At 43.0% G+C, this 22,944-nt stretch overlaps 1 protein-coding gene across 9 annotated transcripts in view; it reads left to right on the top strand.

The window, feature by feature from the left end:
* Positions 1-22,944, top strand: part of GTDC1 (glycosyltransferase like domain containing 1) — a 209,304-nt gene that overhangs the window by 181,704 nt on the left and 4,656 nt on the right. For 7 of the 9 annotated variants that reach the window (XR_010369535.1, XR_010369534.1, XR_010369533.1 and 4 more), the window contains 3 exons: positions 13,285-13,407; positions 15,278-16,351; positions 16,775-17,759. The gene's annotated coding sequence lies outside the window, so the exon portion shown is untranslated. Of the gene's footprint in view, positions 1-13,284; positions 13,408-15,277; positions 16,352-16,774; positions 17,760-22,944 lie in introns of those variants that run through there. The other 2 variants (XR_010369536.1, XM_064435285.1) reach the window with 2 other exon arrangements.

Here is a 22,944-nt window from a genome sequence, read left to right as displayed (position 1 = left end):
TGCCCTTTGCATAAGTTGTACTCCTGAGGAAATAAAAATCAGGAGGACACAAACCTATATACCTTATTTCCTGCTATCTTTACTTAAAGGAGGAGCACAGGGGGTCTGCTTAACATCCTTTGCTACCTAAATACCTTTTGGACATGGGAACTCAATAAAGGAACTTTCATTGCATCCATTACCCTACTGCGGTGCATAGCAAATTAGATTTAAAAGGGTACTTTTTCCCTTACAGCTATTTCTATCATTTTCTTTAAAATTTCAATTTAGTGTCTAGTGACAGAATATTCTGTAATGTACATTAGAACTATATAACACCAATTATGCTAACTGTGAACATTATTTCAAAAGAATTAGTTATATTAAGTTATAGATAAACCGTTGGGGAAAAAAAAGGGTCAGGTTAGGAAAAAAAAAAGGAGCTATGTGATAATGTTTTAAAGGAGCAACATGAAGTGAATGCTCTTTTCATTTTTTAATCCTTTCATTTTGCATAACCCACACTGAAATTTTGCAACTGGCTTGGTCTTGGTTGTTTAGGCAGGGGGGTGGCGTGTCACTGTGTTAGTTTACAGCTACAAATCGTGGTGTAAAACCTACAGCTGGGTCGTGTGGTTGTGGAGAAACATCATTTCCTCCATTTGGAGGGAAATGGAATTGCAGAAATCCATGAAAAGTCTTTTGGCAGACACTGGTGACCAGTACAGAGGGAAAAAAAAAAAAAAAAAAAAGAGAAAAGGAAAAAATGCTGGCAGACCAAGCTTGAAAGAATATAACTAAGCACATTCTTGTCACAGTTTTGGTTGTCTGTTTTCTTTCTCATGACTGTACCACACATGATATGTCTGTTACCTGCATTTTGTGTTAGCTTTCTCAGATTAATTCCTTTTTCTATTTCAGCCCTATGTTAAAATAAAACCACTCCACAGAGTACAAGAGAATCTAAATGTACCTTATGTTTTCAAGACTCTTATTTTCATTTGTCTATTTCACATTGGTTTGTGGGTTGGAGGAGTTTTGAGTTTCAAGACGTTATGTATTTGTGCTCCTTCCTTGTGTGCAGTTGATCTGGATGTGCATTGCACTGGAGATGCTTTTGTGTAGATGAATAAAATAAAAATTCTCCATTTTAATCCTTATTTTTCCCTGCCTTAGAATTGGTTCAAGACTTTTGCTGGAACCGTGTGTGGTTTGGTTATTTCAATTTGTAGGGATTCCTGGCAAATCATTTGTGTTTGTTTGACGTCCTGTGGGATCAAACTGCCATGAATTTTGCATGTTCTAAAAACTGTGTAGTTTACTTCAGCTAAAACCGCCTTCCACTTGAAAACATAAATCAGCACAGTTGAAATCTAGTCAAGGTCTTTTTTTTTTCTTTTTTTTTTTTTTTAACACTTGGGATTTGCCTCAGCTCCAGCTTGAGTTGAGGCATCTCTGTGCTGGTCCCTTGCATCCAGAAGAGAAGCTGGATGACATTGCCATGAGTCAAGTGCCAAATTGCTAAGCAGAGAGCAGTCCTGACTGTCCATCATAAGTGATGGGTCCTTGGGCAGACCCTGAAATGTGCCCTGCCTGGGATTGCACCTTCTGCAGGCTCACTCAGGGTGGGTTTTCTTCTTCTGGGGCCTTCTCACACTGGTCTAGAGTTCAATTACTTCCCAAAACCCATCAGGCTGCAAGTCAATGAGGGAATCACAGAATCATTTAGAAAAGACCTCCAAGATCACCAAGTCTAATTTAGACTTTTGTTCATGACTCTTTTAACTTTCAGCTGCAGCTCCAAGTGGAGTTACAGTAGGAGCTTTCACTTTTTCTCCAGCAGTGAAGTGAAATTGGAAGCAGATGTGAACGCTGGCATTGTCTCTGGGGGACAGATGATGTTATTTCACCAGCTTGACATCTGTTGAGACTTGATTAAACCCAAAGCATGCTGGGCTGGTCCTGTTCTCTAGATCCTCTGAAAAGGGATTTGTCCCATCAAGTGTATTTGGGGATTCAAGCCTCCCTGACAAACCTGGAAGCCTCTGAACTGGGGCTTCAAATTGTACTTTTTTATGTTCAGAAGATGCAAACCACAATGGAAAGGTTTATATCTTTGTGGCACAGATGTGACGCTTTAATGTGAGTCCATCTTTATAGAATAGTGGGAAAGAAAGGCAAATTGAGAGGGGAAGAAGGAGCTTTTGATTGGCAAGGCCTTGCGATGTTTTTGGATGGGTGTGTGTGTGCCCACAGGAAGATGCCCTGATCCAAAACCCTTATTCTTAAAAACTTCCTGACAACTTTGCTGGGCTACATCATCCTCACCCACCCCAAAGAGGGAGAAGATGTGTTCCTCAAGCACATCTTTTCCACCGTGCTGTACCCATCCCTCTGTGTCTTGGAGGGGTATAGAAAACCCTAATTTCCATGTGGATGGTGAGGATGCCTTTGTGGAGGAAGCAGCCCCGGATGCCTGAATAGCCCCCAAGAAACCAAAGCATCCCAAGTTTTGTTCTACCAGCTCCCCCTGTGACCTTTGGTAAGCAACTTAACCTGTTGTCCTCAGGATCCCCAGTAAAATGGGAGACCTTAATACTTATCTGGTGGGATAACTGTGCTTAATACTTACCTAATTGGATGACAATACTTACCTACATACCTCACAGGGGTGTTGTGAGGATTAATTAGCTAATGTTTGTAAAGTGCTTTGGAGATGGAAAGCGGTATATAGTAGTGCTAAGCACTGTTACTGTGTCAGCACCCAGACCTTAAAATGGCTAAGGCTGCAATAAGAGTTTTTATATGTTTTAAAATAAGCCAATTCTGCAAGGCATCCGGATGCTGGGATTATTTTTAGGCAGAGATTTCTAAGAAAGTTGGGAAACAGAAGGGTATAATTATATGACCTGGAACCTTTTGTTGTTTCTTTTAGTTGACCAGCTAAACAATCTTGGGTGTTGTTTGATGAATTGTAAAAACTGCATGTTGGAGTTTAAGACATATCAGTGTTTACTCTTGCTGATCAAACAATATTCGTTGAAATAAATATCTTTGCTACAATTTGGACAAACAAATATATTAAATAAGTCAGAGGAAGTATTTATTTCTGTGTTTTTTCTTTCTGTGTTTCTTTCTGTGATCAGCTTTTTTTATCAGTGTAATTCTGCTCTTGTTCCCATTAGAGTAACTGAAAGGTAACACCGCTGCAGTAAATGGAATTACACCAGATACAAAAGCATTATGTGAGACCAAAATTATATTTATATGTGGTCTGAAATGCAACCTGACTCTTGGTTTTAAAGAAAAATCAAACCAACCATTCCTAGAAATATGTATAAATGCAACTTTAACAGAAATTGTCAAGCTCTTTGTTGGATCCTGCTTGTTTCATGGCAACTCCTAAACAGATTTTGCAAAAGGAAGGTCTGGTATAGCATAGACCATATTTTCCCTTTTGTGGGAGGAAACTTTGCAGGATTTTTGCCTTTAAATATTTTATTTGGTTCCTAATGTGGGCTCTCGATCCAAGAAAGCAACTTTATAGTTATCAAAGCACCCATTTGTATATTTTTTTGTTAGAGCATTTCTTCAGATCTTTTCCTCCCAAGTGTTAAAGAGAATTCCCACAAATTCCTAAAATCTGTTAAAATACAGAACAGAGTGCTCACATTGGTATGTTGTATCTTGGCTGTCCTTGGTAGAGAGCCTGTGCATTTTCATCCTGGGTATGCAGAAGAAATTCGATCTGCTGCTGGGCTAAGCACCAGGATTTGGTTGGCTCTAGGACCAATTCTTACATTTCTGCACCAGGCAAACATAAGAATGGATATGGACTTGAAATAAAGCCTACCCCAAAGCCTTTTGTGTGGATATCAGGTTATTTGAAAATGTAATGGAGACCATTCACCATAACCAAGGGTGAGTCAAGGAAAATGGCACCAAAGGGATCAGAGCAGCCAAGAGGAAAGCTCAGCCCAACTTCGGTGTCCCAGCTGCCAGAACAACTGAGAGAATTTGGGGGAAGTGGGCCAGGAAGCCAGGTGTGGTTGTTGGGAAGGATATCTCCCAGATTAACTCATGTTTGGCCCTTCAAGCTGCCATGAGAGCCCAGCGTGAGCCCAGAGGTGCTGAATCCAGCTTTGGACCACAGGAGCAGGTGAAGGGAAGGATGACTGAGGCTGTCACCCCCCAGCTCGTCAAGCTAAGCTTACATAATGGATGCATGTCAATATAATAGCTGTGGAGCACTCTGCACTTGAGGTTCCCAAGGAGGAGCTGAGGGGATGAGGGGACTCAGTGTTTGGGGAGAATTATTTGTATCCAGGCAGCCAAATTTGCAGACTTAGAGGCTGTGAAATTTGGTTGGAGTGCAGGAGTTTGCTAACACCTCCATGGCTGTTGTTAGCATTTTCCCAGAATAGGAATTCTTTCTAAAATGGAGAGGATTGCCATAGCCAGGGCCTGGAGCTAAGAAGGTGAAATGCAGACAGGAGGTGAAATGCAAAAGTTGGGGAAAGAGGGGGTTGCAATGGGACATCAACCAATGGGGAAAAAAAGTAAAAATCTGAAATTCTGTCTCTGCTCTCAGTGACCTTGGGCAAATCATATAAGAGCAATGCAAAATGGGATAAAAGCCCATTTCTACTGCACTTTAGCAATGATTAGAGAGGTTGCAGTGGCCAGGTGCCACCACGATGGAGACAGACACAGACAGGCAGAGCAGCTCCCAGTGGGACTATGCTGTGCATCATGTGCTGGGAGAGCCCTTCTGCTATCTCTTTAGCCTCAGGAGACCTAAAGAAGATGTAGCAGTGGGTAGTTTTGTATACCTGGATTTAATCTTCTCCTTCCTGCCTTCTCAACTCCATCTGATAGTGTAGTACATATTTCCAGCATATTCACTGGTCTGGCAGCACTCCTTTGAAAAAGAGATGTTCTGGGGGGAAAGCACAGCCCAAAGTCCACCTTCCTGAGCAGACTGTGCTTGCTGTGCCAGCAATGAGTGACGTGTAAATCAGCCAGTAACACCTGAAATTGCTTCAGTGAAGTCTACCAGAACTTGTATTCCAAAGGTTTCTTTCCTACTTTAATAAGTGCTTAATAAATAACAATTTCTATTAAAAAAAAAAAAAGTAATGGTCATACAAAGACAGTGCTACTGAACAGGAGAGCCTCAAGGGGACACATGATACCTGATCACTGAGACTGCCTCTGGCAGTCAAAGAATCACAGAATCATAAAATCATACAAAGGTTTGGGTTGGAAGGGACCTTAGAGATCATCTGGTTCCAACACCCACAGGCACATCTGGGCTGTGATTCATTCTATATTAAAAGAGCTCAGTGGTCCCTTCCTCACCTTTGGCCAAGGATTTACGCTCTTCCCTGGGAGCAGTGCTGATGTTCCATGGTGCATGACCACCCTGGGGAGCCAAACTGGCCAAACTGGGGAAATGGATCTCCAAATGGTCCCAGGAGGTGTTAGCCCCAGCCTAGAGAAAGAATGTAGGGTGTGGGATAAGGAATATTGGGAAAGGTGGAGGCACATAGCAGCCTCAGAGCAGTCTGGATAAGACATCAAGAAAATACCCGAAGAAAATACCTTACTTACTGCTTTTAATCATTGCTGGTGCTGTAGGTGGTCAGATACAAAAGATTAAAAAAGAGGACAAGAAAGGACTGTCTTAAATTAAGCATTTATTCAGAGATGGCCTAAATTAAGCAAAGGACAGGATGTGCAGGATGCTGAAGTCTGTGGCAGACCGGAACCCTCTTGTTTCTGCCTCAGCCTCATCTTCATCACTGCAATGAAAAGTATTTGTGCTCTGCTCAGCGTGTGTGGATTTCTGAGGCCCTCAATGGGATTGCAGGGAGAATCAAAGTGAAGAGTCCTCTTTAGGTCCTCAAGAAATAGAGCTTTCTGCTGGTTAACCATTACTTTGCATTTTTCCCTTCCTTACAAAACGACTGAGGTTAAACATTAAGCGCCTGCAGTGAAGGACACCTGTATTTGCTGGTCCCATTATGCAGCTCTACTGAAAAGGCTTTACAGCTGTCTAAATTAGCATAATTAAATCCACATCAATTAAAAAACCTCCATCATCTCTTTCCCCTTCAGATGCAGATAGTCGCATTTGTCTAAGGTGCTAAGTGACAAAGGAACTTTTTAACAGTGGAAGCCCGAGCTGAAAGGAAGAGTAATACGGGTTGTATATTGGCCCAAGGTTCACCTTAACACCAGTGGAAGTGATTAGTGGGCGCTGCTCTGCCTAAAGAGGTAGAGCTGCCTTTTGCATGACAATGATGCCAGGACCCAGAGCCAGGCATTAGAGATGTGCATTTTACAACAGGCTTGGCTTCTATTGCTCCTTTATACCCCATTAATGGGGGGAAACAAAGCCTGGCATGATTTGGCCAATTTCCCCCACCCTACTTTCTTCCCTTTTTTGTTTTTTTTTTGGGGCTTTTTTTTTTTTTAGTTGGTTGTTTTGTTTTAGGGTTTTGTGTTGTTGTGTGTGGGGAAGCCCCAGTGACCCCAGGATAGCAGCAAGGCTGCGCTGTGTGATGCGAGCGAAGAGAATTCCTCCAGATGAAAACTGACATGGGGTTCAGGGGTTAATTTCTGGAACAGGCGCATTTGCATACAAATGAAAAATGATGGAATTTCTGTTCTCCTAAATTTTCAATGTCATCAGCATCAAACAGCAGTCAGTGCTCCCTTGCTGTTTGAAGAATATTCATTACTTCAGAAGAAGGGGCACCTTGTTTGGTATTAATCTCCTCTTCAGGTCAATGACTTAATTTGCTAAACTCCATCTGAAGTGCCACTCACTTTTAGATTTCTCTGCTATTCTTTGTTATTTTTCATAACATGTTCTTAATACTTTTTTTATTTGTAAGGGGATACGCGTCCCCAGCAAATGCAAGCAGGAGGAAGAACTGCCTTATTTATTTATTTATTTTCACCCAGAGAACTCAGCACCCGTCTGTATCACTTCTAGCACGTTTTGGTGTCTGCTTGCCTTAAAATTCATGGGGGTTTTAGCAGAAAGAAAATAACTTGTGCACTCAAATGGGAAAACAAACATTTTTCGTTCAAAACTGACATTTAAATGGACATCTGGTGCCTTGTGCAGCAAGGTTATGGGGTGTCATGCCTTTAACAAAAGGTAACAAGCGGCTAAGTGATTAATCCCCCAAAGAAAATCACAATATTCTTTTAGTTCCTGCCTCTGGAAATTCTCATCTGAAACCGCAGAGGCTGGAGACGTACTCGAGGAAACTTTTGTGCTAGCTCTTATTTCCCCATTGTCCTCCCCGTGTCTGCCAGGGGCCTGAGGAAGGATCCCATTTCCCTCCATTTTTGCCCTTCATGGTTATAATTCTTGTCCCTGAATAGGATTATTCAGAGGATCTTTAGATCTTCAGAGCTTGGGGGTGTCTCTGGGAAATTGGCCCAGGGCTCTCGGGTGGCCATTCCCACCCTGGGGCCTGGGTGCTCCTGGCTGAGGGTCCCAGGGGAGGGTGGGTGTCCCTCTGGCATGGGAGCCATCCAACTCATGTGCAAGGGCTTAAAAATCCCTCAAAGACAGGATTTGCCCTATAACCTTTTGTTTTTATATGTCCAGGGCTTTCTGAACTTTCCAGTCAGGCTTATTCTTGATTCTCGAAATAATGGGGGTTTTTGTTTGTTTGTTTTTTAATTATTAATCAGATCTGATTTTTTTTTTTTTTTTTTTGGCATGAGCACTTATGGAAATGAAGCAATTGCACTGTCTGTTCTTCTGTCTGTCGCCCTTACTAACTTTTGAACCTCTTTGCCAATATCTCTCCAGTTTGTTAACAGGCTACAGAGCTCAAAGGTGTGAAGTGCTTTCCAGTTTTATTTTTTTTTCCTTCCATATCTAACTCTGAAATGGTAACATTTACTGTTGGAAATGGTACGAACAGCTAAGCTTTTTTTTTTTTTTTTTTCTTTTTTTTTTTTTTTTTTGTGACTTGCAAAGGGGAAAAGAGGTGATCTGAGGATTAATTCCCTCTGTGTCTCTATGAAGGCTGTTAGCAATTAACCAACTCGCTCCGGAGCCCTCCAAGTCCAGCTGGGTGAGGTTCAAGATCCTTGGCAAAAAAAAAAGAAACAACAAACTATGTACACATAGTATATACAAACAACTTGCATGCAATTGCCTCTTGCTGCCTTCTCTTCATGTAACCTTTCTTTAAACTGAGAATTTTGTGGTTTTTCCATATTTATGGAGCGTGTCACTCAGCTGGGCTGTAGTCCTGAGCGGGACCTTGAGCACTCAAAAAATAAAAATAAACAGGGGCTGATGGGGGGGAGTTACATTCCTACCTGGAGCATTAAGTTAAGAGTGTCTAAGGGCCTTGATCCTCAGCCCCAGCCAAGCTGGATTTAGCATAGGTCATATTAAGGTGGGGCAAAGGGGGCTTTGTGTCATTTTTAGATCCCCTTATCCCAGGCTGTGGAGCCCTGGTGTGATGGATGTTCTGGGAGGTTGGGATGGCAGAAGGGCTGGTGCAGTTGGCCCAGCGCCATCCAGAGATCCTCTCCACCAAGGGCAACTCGGGGGTGACAGGATAAGCCAGCTTTGCAAAGGCAGCTGCTCTGGGAGCCCGGATCTTCCTCGTTATCCGCAGAGAATGTCCTAGGCACACAAAACTTTCTCTGTGGGAATGGATCCCGCGCTGACATGTCTGTGATGAGCGGGGAGATGCTCCCCTCCAGTGCAGTTTGTTGCTGTCAGAAGAACAAATCAAGGAATTGTCAGATAAAGCCAAGAGAATCAGTGAAAATCAGTGACATCCAAAATTCAGGGCCAAAGAGTTACAACTGCCCCTGTCTTGTGCTGTGAAATCCTTCTGCCAGGGGGGCTGGATTCCTCCTGATTCCCTTAAATGACAAAATACAGGCGGAAAAGTGACTCTTGTGAATGCTTTTGTGGTGGAAGGCTCAGGATTCTATCTGAGGAGCTGATTCTTAGTCACATCTGTCTGTCTTGTTGTATGAATATTGATAATGAAGTCAGGAAGAGAGACTTGTCATCCTAAGTGCAGCAGACTCTGGCACTTGCCTGCTCAGAAGGAGGCGGCTCTGCTGCTTCGCTGCTGTCGGTGATGTCGGTTTGTTGAAATAATATGTCTCTGCCAGCTGAGAATCTGGCCTTAAAATGAGAAAAGTTGAGATTCCCATTGTTGAATTAGTTTGGCCACATTAAAAATACGTTGCTCTAGAAATGTGTATATGAATATGCTAATGTTTATTTTGCTAAATGTGCTTGCCAGGATGTGCCATGTGGCTGAGTTAGTGTTACTTTAAGAATCCTAATTTTTTTGCCTTTTCAGACTTTGGATCTTTTAAACTTGTAAACACAGCATTTTGTTGGCAAAAGTCTCTATGATTTTATGCATACAGCTGACTTTTATCTTCACTTTTTACATCACCTTAATACTGAAAGAGAGAAAGCACTCATCTGTTTATGATAAGTTTATCAGAAATACTCCAAAGTTTTCCATGACTAAGATATTATATCATTACAGTGGCTTGCTACAGGGTAATTTCTAGACAACAAACAGAATATTTCAAAGCCCAGATGTCCTGTTTAGACAAGGGGGTTTATATTGATTAGGATCTGCTTTCACCTAACATCGTGTAGTAAATATCACAAAGAAGTAATTAGAAAATTTGGTACAATATTTAGTCCTAGTCCCTGTGTGCCAGAATTGTTTGACTACTGAGAAACTGGAGCTTGTTTGCATCCCAGTGTGTTGTGAAATGCAAACTTCAAAGAAAATATTATATCTCCCAACTCCAGCTCGTGAGAGTCTTGGAAGTATAATACAGAAAGGCTTAACAATCCCTGCTGAGGAAAGGGCAATTTGACACTGAAACTACTGTTAAAGCACCGTTGACACTCTGGTGGGCAAAAAGTGCTTATTAGAGGAGTCTAGTTACAGTCTCAGGAGCCAGGCAGAGAAAATGCACCCGAGTCATTGTGAAAATTGGCAAGTTGCACCAAATAGATGTGTTTTGTGTATGTGTCTGTGCTATTTTTTTTTCCCCCCTCCTTAACTACACGTATCTCCATGTTTGCTTCATAGGCTTTCCATAAGATTGGGGCCCTTGCGGTATTCAAATAAAATATTTAGATTTGCAAAACTTCTGGAAGCCAGATTTTAAGGGAAAAAAGAAGTTTTTTGTCAGATTGTCAATGTCTGAATTTCATCACAATCTGTTCAGCTGTTTGTTGCAGGCAGGCGTAAAACATAGTGGGTAAGTGTGTGTTTGTACTTCTTATACATATTGAAAGAGGGCTGCCTAATCCCCTTGATGAGGAAAGCTCTGTAAATTATATACATCTGCAGGCACTGTGCATGGGTAGTACAGAAGCAGAGAGGCAGATCAGCAATTTGAGGGAGCAAATAAGAGTTTTCTCTCAAAGTTGGCAACTGGGAACCTAAGAGCAACCCAGCCTCCTGGTGATGTCATTTACTTGTGGGTTTGTTTGGGTTTTTTTTTATGAATGACCCAAATGTTTTGCCTTAAAAACTTTGCCTAGGAGGCCCTTCTATGCACCCAGGATTCCTGGCAAGAGAAAAAAAATATTTGCTGATGACAGCTCTGAATATATTCTCTTTAATTGTCACTTATGTCTCTGTCCCATCCTCTGCACTGTGCTAAAAATAGTAATTCGGGTTGATGGTTTCAACACCATCTAATGTATGTATATTATTGCATAAAAAAACCTACATAAAAATGTCAGGAATGAGACCTAAGCCAGGAATAAAATTGAAAATCACAAACATGAGAGAAGACCCAAATAATGAGGGTGTTGCAGGGAAATGTTATATTGATGTCTCTGTGTAAATACATGCAGGCAGAGCAGTAAAAATCCCACCACCTTCCATGCATAGAGGATTCCTAGAATAATATTTGCCTATTTTTTTGGTAAATATGTAGGTAGTGTTTATATTTATCCTCAGCCTTCCCCTGCTTCCTTTAAGAGCATAATTTGCTAATCATGCTACAACACTTGTAAGGTAAGTGCAGAACATATTTTCCTGTCCATTTTGCAGAGGATAAATTTGTCCAAATCGTACAGCATGTGTCTGGCAGAAGTGAGACTAGACACCAAAGATAAAATCCCTTTGATTGCACTGAGGCAAGGATTTTATTCCAGGAGTTTTGTCTCCACTTCTCCACTCTGTCTCCTATGCCCTGTGTATTCTGGGCTTTTGTTGCTGCTTGATCCAAGTCTTGGCTCTTTGGGTTAAAGGAAAGTCTGACAAAGAGGCAGCAATGGTAGTGTTAACGTGACACTGTAGTTAGGGTTCTGTCAGCATTTCCATTATAAACTTCTGTTTGCAGCAATTATAAATCAACCATGAAAAAAAAAAAGGAAAGGAAAGAAAAGAAATCACTGTGAAGTAAAACTTGGCATACCAGAGTCCAGGAGGGAATTTTGAGCTTTTGGAAATAATGGCTTCTGATTACCATGGACAGGCATGACATGATGTGCAAATATACACTCCACATTGCACTGGGAAAAAATCAGAACAAGTGTCACCACTTTGTCATGGCCAGGAGTGTGAGGAAAGAGGGTCTTCCTGACTTTTGGAAATGCAATAAATATTTTACTATTCTCAGAAACATCCTACCAATTCCCTTAACAACTTCTTAATTTTTCCTGTTTTCTTTGTATCATCCCATGTCAGGGAAAGATGATGGCTGGCTTTGGGGTTTGCAGTCAGCTGGTGTTGATCAGCACAGCTCCACCCATGTCCAGTGAAGTGAGGTTGGCTTACACCAGCGGACAGTCTGGCTCCATATCACCTTTCCACAGGAGGCTGAGGCATTTGCTACCCATTTGGAGCCCTAGTTAGTGTTTGTTTAACTTTGGAAGTCCATTCTGCCATAATGATTGAATTCCAGTGGTGGGATAGGCATAAGTTGACTTGAAAGTGTTTTTGCTGAGGACGCAGTTGGTTATTTTGCAGCTGTATTGTGCTGATATTTATTGTATTGTATTCCAGACTTTTTCCTGCTGCACAGCAGAGCGATGGAGCAGGTGCTGCTCAGCCAGTTTACACTGTCAGGCCCGTCCAAGAGGCTGCAGCTATCACCTACCCTGCACCCAAACCGTGATTTTGCAGGATGAAGCTGAGTCACTGCCCATTCTGGGTCAGGGCTCTGGGCTGTCCCCGGGACGAGCTCCCTCCTGCATCATCACCACTCATGAGTCACGCGAAAGACGAGCTGCTGGCTCATCGGAGCAGCATTCCCCAGCAGCCGAGCTGGAACCCGAGTCCTTATCCCTGAATTCAGCCTGGAAATAATGACAGCGCCGTAGCAGCTTTGGCTTTCGGTGGTGCTGCTAATAACTGAGTGCTAAATGTGGAGCAGCTCTGCAGGAGTGCCCCAGAGTCAGGTTACGGGGAGCAGGCGTCAAAACAAAGGTGTGGCAAACTCAGGGTAACCCGTTGAATCGCACGCCGGGGTTGGGTGTAGGGAGGAGAGGCAGCAAAACTCCTTGCTGGGGTTTTTTTAGATGTGACATTTCAGTGATGTACCAACAGAGGAAATTTTGCTTGCAGAATCCTGTGAGCAAAACACTTCTGAGAATGTATGTATACAATTGTTTAAAAAAACACAGGGTTACTGACACAGATGCCAATTTGGTAGGGCATATGGAACATTTACACTTGCCTTTTTCATTCTTTCTTGCTACAGCTGGTACTGATTTAGTATGTGAAATTTTACTAGCAGGAGTGCTAATCAAGACAGAGATTTCTGTGAGGATTTAGTCATTTATGTGGAGGAAAACTATGGGTATCATTAAAAAGTACAAGATCATCTATGAGAGGAACATTATCATTAGCAACCTAATTTTTAAAGCAAACAGAGGGAAAAAACCTACTGTATATCCTCAACAGCAGCGGCAGCAGCAGCAAATGATGTTCTTGTAACATTCAGTCATGTCACCTCTCTCTAAGTTTGAGCAAAGAAAATTTGAAATTCACTTGAAAATAAAAGGCAATAGATGCTCCAAGTGCTTTTTCAACCAGTGTGATAGCCTGTTCTGCTACATCAAATGGATATGGCTGGGAATGGGATTAAATCCAAAAGCCACACTCAAATCCTGGATCTGTGTTTGAATCTGAGGCCTCCATTCAAGCCTAACTCTGTGATGGGGCTGCCTTTCACCATCTTGACATTTGAGAAAGGGCCAACAGTATCCCACATCTAAAATCCAGAATTTGCAAAAGTTCCCTTCCTTTTTTTCAGGAATTGCAATCTGGGCCTGGAGTGGAGACATTCAGATATTATTCTGGCCAATTTCTGATGGGACAAGAAATACCATATTCCACCACCGCGAAGGCAACGAGAGCGTATTACTTGTCCAAAGAGGTGATTTTTGCATTACACACGGCGTAAAAAAATTATGCCTGGGTTTAACTGCCTCTTCCTGCCAAGATTATTTCAGCACAAACAGCAAGAGAATAACTGCTGCACGTTAAGTGTGCTGTACAGGTGGCCCAGTGATACGGGAGACCTGAGCAGTAAAAGCCGACATCTGCGGCCGGCGGTGCCTGCGCGCGGTGGAGCCGCGAGCTGCTCCCCGTGGTGGGCAGCCAGCTGCCCCTGCTCACGGCTCTGCCCTCATGGAGAGATGTGAGGGGAGCTCTGGAGTGCTCTCCCTGCCCTTTCCCTGCTGCCTTCCCAGCTAGTTTGGGGACTGTGATCGAAGACAATATGGGGAGGATGCTGGGGTGATGCCCCCAGGTGTTCTGAAATGTCTCGAGGTTTGCCAGTCAATATGCACAGTAAATAAATACCTGCCTGCAACTACACAGGAATTCATCTCAGCTTCTTGGGGGTTGGCTTCATGTTGAACTTTCTGAGTATCTTTGCAAGGTGCTCCACTTTGCCATGACAGGCACTCTTCTGAGGCAAGATAACACTGAGGAGAGTTTGGAGAAAGAAACCATTTGTTTCAGGAATGTTAGTGGCATCCCAAGAGCCTCTCTTGTTGGGGAAGGCAGAACATTTTAGGCAGATTCATAGATATTACTGGATTCAGTAGCTTTATTGCCATACAGATGGGAGAGGACTCCTTTGACCCCTACAGGTAATGGTTCTCTTGTGGTAACTTCACTAATGCTGCAAGGTTATCTCACATATTTTGGGATCTACCAGGGTTTAAACTTTTGAAGGAGCCCTGCTAAGTTGGAATTAAATCCCTGTTTTCACTTTCACAACACCAGATTTCATTTAGTTATGACTAAAAATTTCCTAACATTACTATTTTCCAGTATCCTACTTTTTTAATCACTAGCAGAAAAGTTGAAGACTTATTGTAGAGCTAAAAAGAATACATGACTCCTGGATACAACAATGACAATTTTCACTTAAAAGGCTTTTTTCCCAAAATACATATACCACTAAACGTGGTATCTCTGGGGGGCAGGGAAATGGCCATCAGGCTAATTAGCTCAAGGCAAGCGAAACCATAGGGAAAAAGGAAAAAAAGCATTTATGTTGGCTTGAGCATTGCTGCTTACACTAAAATTGCTTGGATGTCTGAAAGCCATGCAGAGGTGCTTCTGGCTTTGTGGGCTGTGGAAGTGGGTCAGCTTCTTGTCTGATGGCATCAGGGCATCCCAGATCTGATGCTGGCAGCAGTGGAGCTCCCTTCTCCAAAAACCTCAAGTGTTAAATTGTGTTGTTACAGCTGTCCAAACTTCTTCCTTGCATAGCAAGGTGAAAGAATCTAATATTGGGTCAGAGCAGAAATATCCTAGGACTTGCCTCTGCCTCCCAGAAGGAAAATTAAGTGAGTCATGATGGAGATTTCACTGTTGCCATCAATAAGAACAGTTACATCACCAAAAATGCGCAGTGCAGCGAGCTGAAGTCTTAGACAGTTTGTGATGTTTAAACATCTTAAGCACTGTTGAGCGTTTTCTCTACATTTCTTGATATGGCACTGTGGTTTTATTTAAGCAATCCCGAAAATCGTGGCCAGCTGCACCATCTGCCAGAGATGATGCAGGATGGGTGCCTCCAGCATGTCAGCGCTCAGATGTCATTTAAAAGGGAAATGCTTTCTGTACTGGGAAGAGGGCAGAGACAAAGAGCCTGGGCAGGCAGCAGGCTGTGCTAAGTGGAAAGAAGAATTGATACCTTTTCTAAGGCCTGACCCGAACATCTGAGTTCCTTCCCTTGGGGTTTCTCACCCCCAAATGTTCTTTTTTTTCTTTTTTTTTTTTTTTTTAAGTGTGTGTGTGTGTCTGTCTTTTTCTTTTTTTTTTCTTGGCACTCACAGATCCAAAAATGTTCCGAGAGATAAAGACCCCTCTGATGTTGAACAGGTGGCTTGTCCAGGTCATCGAGCACGACGATGGCTGTGAAAACAAAGCGTGTGGTGGTCCCACCTCGGCGCGAGGCGCGGGGGCGCGGCGGGGATGCGGTTGGCATTTAAAGGTCAGTCCCTGGCAGGTCCTCGGCACGTTCCCAGCAGCAGGTGACCTCCGTGACTGCTCTCCCATCTCACACATCCGCCTCATCAAGGAGCCAGGCTGCACCTTTATGAAACTGTTTGCAGAAGAACGAGGCGTGATCACAACTAAGCTGAAGGGTGTCATATTCACTTTACCACCGACATGAGGACCAGTGGTTGAATATTCGATTACACGTCAGTCACAGCACATTAGGCAATCTTCCAGTCTGCCAGCTTTGCCCTTCCCAGCTCCCAGCTAAGTGTCATCAGGAAAGAAGTAGCACTGTGAAGGCAGGAATTGGCTTGCTCTGGGAGCTTGAGTCCCCATGAAAAATGTCCTCTCTTATCATTCCAGTGAGTCTATTGTTTCCCCATGCTCTGGAGAGAGGAAGGTTGTTCCTCCTGACTGTGGATTCAAACCACTCATGGTGCAGTTGCTACTCAATTTTGTCTCTAGATCCAAAGGTATAAATGTGTGCAAAAGCAGCAAATGTTGTATTGAAAAATTAGGGAGCTGTCATTCCAACTACATTACCAAAAATATTCTGCTCTTTCAAATAAAGTGGCTATAAAAACTTGTTGCTCTGACCAAGCATTTTCTGGACTGTTTTGCTTGCAAATTACTGAGTGAAAATATGCTAGGAGTGGAAGTTAAGGACTGTGGACAATTTCCCACTTTGCTGAAGCCAGAAAAATCCCATCTCAGCTCCAAGAAGGAAACTACTTTCCAAAATCTCATGCAGAAAGTCCCGGTTCAGCTGGAACGAGCTGCTCCGTTTGCGCTCAGTGGTTTCTGGAATAATAAAAAGCCCTGTATGCCCATGCCGGCAAGCACAAGCACCAAAGGATAATGTAAGTAGATAATTCCCTTTTGGAATTGGCATTAGGGGCTTATTATGGTTTTTGTTAAGCCTGTTAGCACCAGCTATGTGAGAAGCAAAAGGGTGGAGTTCCCACTTTGCATCTTCTGCTCCCAAGGTAGAGCTGCGCCTCCTGTTTGGAGAGTTTCAAAGTGAATTTGAAATCAAAGGAGACAACACTGCCATGACTGGGTGGGACATTCATAAGCAGAACTTTAGCTTTGTCTACTTTGATTTCAGATTCACTTTGAGTGTTTTTCTGACAGGAAGTGCAGGCATCACAAGACTTGATAGCAGCATCACCATTAACTTTCCAAGTGACCCTTACTATTTAGCTAGAGAGACAATAAGATTGTGGTGGGTGTCAATGGGAATAACCTTTATGATACTTCCAAAGCTTCAATTCTGTCCTCAGGCTCCACAACTCCAAGAAATACTTAGAGGGAGAGACTGCCTGCGGAGTGGGGAGTGCAGTGTGATGGATGAAACAATAAAAATGACACCGCTGGTAAAACTGAAAGTTTATGTGTTGTGCCTATGATTGATGTCAGGGTGGTGGCATCTGGACCCTGTGTCATATTATGGGAGCAGCATGAGACCCTCCATGTGGCAGGATGGTTGCACCCATGGCTGGTAGGTCCAGGGAGGTGAATTTGGCCTGCCTGGTGTCTGGTGAAAGAAAACCTCCATGAGGAATTGTCTGCAAGGACTGAGGGCAGCTGTCAGCAAAAGAGTGAAGTGGGAAGTGCAGGTCTCCATTTTGGGTTGCTCTTGGAGAAAATGGCTGTTTTCCCCCTGTGTCACCCAGCTCTTCCTTGCCCATGTTTGAAAAGGGCATCCTCAGTGCTGACAGCAGAGCTGTTACAGACAGAAGGACTGGGCTGAGAGCAGCCAGGGAAATGCACCTTACTTTTAAAAACAAAGATGTGCCTTGACAGCTTGCCAAATGCCACATCTGCCTCTCTTTGCACCTCTGTGGGTGAAGCTGAATAGCAAGGTGGTGAAGATGAGCGAACTTATCCATTAACTGTGTGAGATCCACTCTCTCCTTTTCTGTACAGCAGCTGTAGGTGATTCCTGACTGGAAGGACCTCCTGGAAACCCCATCTGCAACACCTGGGGGGAGGCACAGCTGTGAGCTCCCTGTGGTGGGGTGAGGAGGCACCACACCACTAACACCTCAGATGGGCTGGGAGGAGGGTGGGGAGCTTGGGCACTGGTAAATTGGTTTTTTTTTCCCCTCTACTTCCCCCCACCATTGTCAGTTGTCTTTGCTGCTGGAATTTTTTTCATCTTCCATGATGTCTCTCCGTTGGGGAATGCTGCTGAGGATGTGCAAGCCACGATGGCCTTTGAATTGGCTGTTTCTCAAGAGCTGAATCTGTCCTTCAATTAACCAGGCAAGTCTAATTTGGTTTCTCTTAGGTGGAAGGATTTGGGCATTGTATCTCTAGTGTTGGATTCTTATTTCCTGCTGACAATGACACTAAATCATAACCTGCTGGTCTGCAGGTATCTTGGTGGGAATATTTTGCCTGTGACAGTGGGTCTGTATTTTGCATGCAGCACATTGGCATTGTGTAAATGTTATGAACAAGTTCTATTATCTTTGAAACCACAGAAACAACAGTTATAATTATAGTCTGAAGATGCTGTAGTGTTTCAAATGTGCCTGCAGTAGTAGTGCTGTGATGAAAACACAGTGTGTTCCTGCAGCTTTTGCTGTGTTCAATGACATCATAATTATGTTGCATTCCAGCTTATACTTCTGTCCTTAAACACAAACAGCTTGTGTGAAACCTCTTAGGTTTTCCTTTTTATTTCTTGAGATAGTCCCTGGACTAAAATTAGATGAAGCAGTGAATAAGGTAGGGTGGTGCATTTTACAGGCTTTGTGTTGGGTTTTGCTGTGGATAAGTTGTAGGTAGTTCGTGTTGTGGGATTTGAAAAATGAATGTTATTTAAAACCTCCAAAAGGGTATCTGCTGCTTGTTGGGCTGTGATTTCCTAGTCCTGGGGTATTTGACAGTCCTGTGATTTGTGATAATGGAATTGCTGAAAAAAATTATCAACAAATATATGGCATTGTGAGTGTGCAAAACAAGGGTTTTATTTCTGGAGTGAATGCACTTTTAAGGGTGAAATACCTCAGGCATGTGGCCTTAAATGTTCATCTATCTGAGCCTTCTCCCACGTGGAGATGTGTAACCACATCCCAGTGGCACAACTGTGAAAAGCTGTCCAGGCACACATGTGCCTCCATCTTCTTTAAAGATGACTTTGTGTCTACTCATGCTTGTTCACAAAGTTCCAGGAAAGATTTTATCTTGTTTCAGTTTTTCATTTAAATTGTCCTAAAACACTATGAGCTCTGCTTGGATCACACTCACTAGATGCCCAGAGGTTTCAGTTTCTAAAGAAGACTTTTTCAGCCTGAAAATTGAACCTGAATTCCTTGTTGCTCCCTGGGGATACAGCAGTGTGTCCACATCCCTCTCTCCCATTGCTGAGCAGTGGCATTGCTGCTGGTTCTGTAGCACTGAAGCAGCCCAAGCACATCTCTGAGCCCATAGCCAGAGGTGTATGAACACTAGGAACCACAGTAACATCTAAAAATAACCACAGTGTAAAACTGGTTGAAGAATAAGGCAAGAATTTCCCAACAAATATCTAATTACTATATTAAAAATATTTCTTTCATGTAAGACTTAGCTTAACTAACTCTGTAAATTAAATGTGGCATCTTTCTAATGCTTCTCTGAGTCTCTGTGATTGTTTTCATTATTGTTACGATTGTAACTGTTACTAGAATGAAATTATTTACACATAGAGCTAAATGATTATTTTCATTGCTATTCAGCTCCTGGCTGCATTAGACCGTAATGCAGCCACAAAACACCCATCCTCTTCAAAGCTGCATGTTTCCCCATTTTTGGGAGTGGCTGTGACCTGATGGTCCCATTGTTTGTGCATTTAGGGTGTATCAGGACATGTCAAGTGGAAAATGGCAGATAAAGGGTCCTCTGCCATCACAGCAGAGTGCAGCTGCTTTGGGCTTTTTTTACAGCATGGTGCACATTCAGCAACTCTCTGCCTGGTCTGGGAGCCTTCTGCATGATTGTTCTCACTTCAGGAGACCCTTTTCCTTGTGGGAACACCTGTTCATCCTAAAAAAGTGTCCCTTACTGTGTGACTCCATAGAGCCTCCATGGCTGTTGGTGCTTTAGAAGCTTCCCTCAAGTTTTAGGACCTTTTTTCTATTCTCCTTCCCTTTTATTTGCCTTTGGTAAACCAGCATAGCATGGAAACATCCCCAGGACACCAGAGCATTGGTGTAACCACTGGCTGGTGGAGCACTGACCAGTAGGGCCGTAAAAGCTGATGAGGTGTGTAAGCAGCAGAGCACATAATGACCACGAATCCATGGCACTTCATCTTTAACACATGGACAGACGCAGTCCAGTGGATAAAGTGAGAGCCAGGAGAACTCACTTTGGATCCTGGACTGGCCCCTGCCTTGCCTGTGACCCTTTGGTGGTCACTTCCCTACCCATGGCTTTGCTGTTTTCCTGTCTGGGAAGAAGGGGGGAATGTAAGAGTCAGGTGTGGGGGGTTGCCATACCACATCCTGATTTATGAGAGGTCACAACCATCGTGTCTGAGATACTGATGGTAGATTCTGGAGAAATGCAGGGAGTTGGGCAGGTGCTTGGTCGGAGCAAATCAGCATAGCTCAATTAAAAGCAATAGATTTATTCCATCTGGAGTGATAAAGGCTTTCCTGACAGTTAAACCACTGGTCCTTAGTATGTAAGAGGAGTTAGGGATGCTGATCCATCCCTCCCAGGAAAGGTTATGCCCAAGACCATGAATTTCTGAATGAAAGGCTCTGGGATTTGTTAACAAACAAGAAGGATGTGTGGAGGTGAATCATAGGGCAATTTTATTTAAGAAATGTGGAAAATGAACTAGAAACTCTCAAGTTACCTTTGACTCCTTGGCAAGGGCAAATTAAAATTGGCAACCCTCTGTCTAGCAATATAAAAGCATTAACATCTGCAGAGCTTCTGTTGGTAAATTTATGGAACAGATTGAGTAAAACTGATGTAAAAATGGAGCAGGCTTTGGATATGAGCAACTTTCAAAGTAGATACTCTTTCTAGAATTGGTCTGCAGCTTGTGCTGGTTTAGATAGACTTGCCTAGTTGTCCTACTTCAAATCCTAACCTGGATGCTCTTAAAATAATTTTTAAAAATATATCCCCCATTTCCAGACGTAAAACAAACTGACAAAACCACAATTTTAAAGTATTCACAAAAAATTATTAAGTGTTTTAAAAGCATTTCAGTTAAAAGAAAAATCACATCTTAATGCAGGGAACTTTTGCTTAGACTGGGCCTTCATTTCCAAAATCTGTACAGTAATATGACACAATAGACTGAGGTGCTGATTATGCCACAGATAATGTAGTTGTTAATGATCAAGTTAATGTTAAAAGCCATTACTGCTCATTGACATAATTCTCAGAACATTATACTGGAGAAGTGCACCTTTTGTGTAGCAACAAAATGACAAAATTGAAATGTTAAAAGTTGAGTGCCTGAATAATAGCCTGTGAAATCATTTAGACAAGATCATTGTTGTTGCTATTGTAAAAGAACCAGAGAGTGACAGAATGAGACAAAAAAAAAGGAGGGGGAGGAAAGAAAAAAAAAAAAAGCAGGCACCAGAGTGTCTCTTTCCTGAAGGGAGATGTAAGGTAGAGAGGATTCCTGCTCCTCTGTTCTCTGTCTGCCTCTGCAATTTGGAGGGTCTTCCTCTAACAACAGAGCACCCTCCTCTGGCAGCTCGCCAAAAATGAACGCCTGGCTGGAAGCATCGGGATGGGGACAGGACCCCTCGTGCAGCATCGTCCCAACGCTGGGCTGGGAAGCTTCACCCGGCACGGGAAGAGCCTTTTTTTGACTGCTTGCCAGGGAAATCTAGGACAGTGGCCCCAGCGTTTTTAAAAAAAAAAAAAAAAAAAAAAAAAAATTGTGGAAATTTTTTGTTTTTCCCTGAGAGGGGGTCCTGTGTGCTGCTGTGGTGAAGGTGGTGGGCTGGGACTCTTCACCTTAAACCTGGAGGATTTGCAGGACACTTTAGAAAAGTCTCTGTGCCCTGTGCCACCCACGGGCATCTCTGACTCTCTGGGCTTTAATAAACCCAAGAAAGAGTGCAGAATTGTGGTAATGGGCTCCGCAACAGACAGACCATTAAACGCCTGCAGTGGAGGGACACTTTACTGAGCAATATACTGTACAACAAGCCCGTGTTAAAACATTGACCCACAACATTTGGTCCATAAAAATAGTTACATTCGCAGGGACTCCTGGCAGTGATAGTTTTAATGTAGGGTCTGTGTCATGGTATAAAATAAATGACTTCAGACATTACAGTAAAGGCTTAAAAAGCTCCATTGAAAATCTTTCTGTGCAATGCAATGAGCACACAGTGCAAGTACCTGCAAGCGATGGTAGTTTCATTCCTGAACCACCCCAAACGATCTGCTTTTGTGCAGAAACACCCTTCAGCCCAGAAGCCAGGCCTTCCTTGTTATCCTTGTAAAGTCAGGAAAATCACTGTGAAAAAGGCATTGAGGGGCACTTCACTGGATTATGTTTTCATCCTGGATTTTCCAGGAACATGGTTTTCTAGAGTCACCTGTATGAATTGGACTTGGTTTGTTTAGCATCTCCCAGCACAAAAATATCATAGAAATATCATGCAGCCTTTTATGAAGCTGCTTCTTTTTGTTAAGTTCTAGTAAGGGCTAATAAATGGAGGCAAGGGGTTTCTGTGTCATTTAATGCAGTTTACCTCCTTTTCTCCTGCATGAGCCAGTTCCAGCCATTTTTTTGTTTTCAGGTGGGGAGGTTGAAATCCCAGAACACCCATCTCAAACCAAGAGATTTCTCCCTCCAGGCTGCCAGTCCACCCTCCAGCCTTCACTGTTTTCCTTTCTAAAGCATTACCTTTCCTGGAGGGCTTTGATTATTGTCCCCCTGTGGCTCCTGTAAGCTCCCACAAAAGCATCCGGCACATTCTCTGCCTCCAGTGACTGTCTTTCTCAGGATATCTTACTACAGGGTCTGCTACTCTTGGCACCCTCTTCCTGTGACCCCAGCCACTATTGAATTAAATCTCCTCCATGGTTTGGCTATGAATTGCAGCCTAAAGTCCATAACTAAACTGTGCATGGTATTGGAATTCAGCAGGAGCTGGGGCCAGCAATTAGGGATGGTAGACCCTGCCACTTTATCTGTCATGACAGGAGGGAAATTTTAGGGAAGGAAAATTACTGGCAGGTCACAGTTTGGAAGGAAGGTAGCACTACTATAGGGCTTCTGCTGTGCTCACTGCTGTAGTGTAAAGGGTTGTGCAATTCCTTAGGAAAAGTTAAAGCTCCACAGAAGGGATTAAACCTTCTTCTACTGCCTCTTGCTGTGCAGATATGGATTTTTTTTTGGTTGTTTTGTTTTTAAGGTATGATCTTCCAGCTTGAAAAAGCAATTTTATTTTCTTCTGTTTTCAGGAAAGATAAA

Source organism: Passer domesticus, chromosome 10 (genome assembly GCF_036417665.1).
Source record: "Passer domesticus isolate bPasDom1 chromosome 10, bPasDom1.hap1, whole genome shotgun sequence".
NCBI classification, from domain to species: Eukaryota; Metazoa; Chordata; class Aves; order Passeriformes; family Passeridae; genus Passer; species Passer domesticus.
This window is presented reverse-complemented; position numbering and strand designations above follow the sequence as displayed.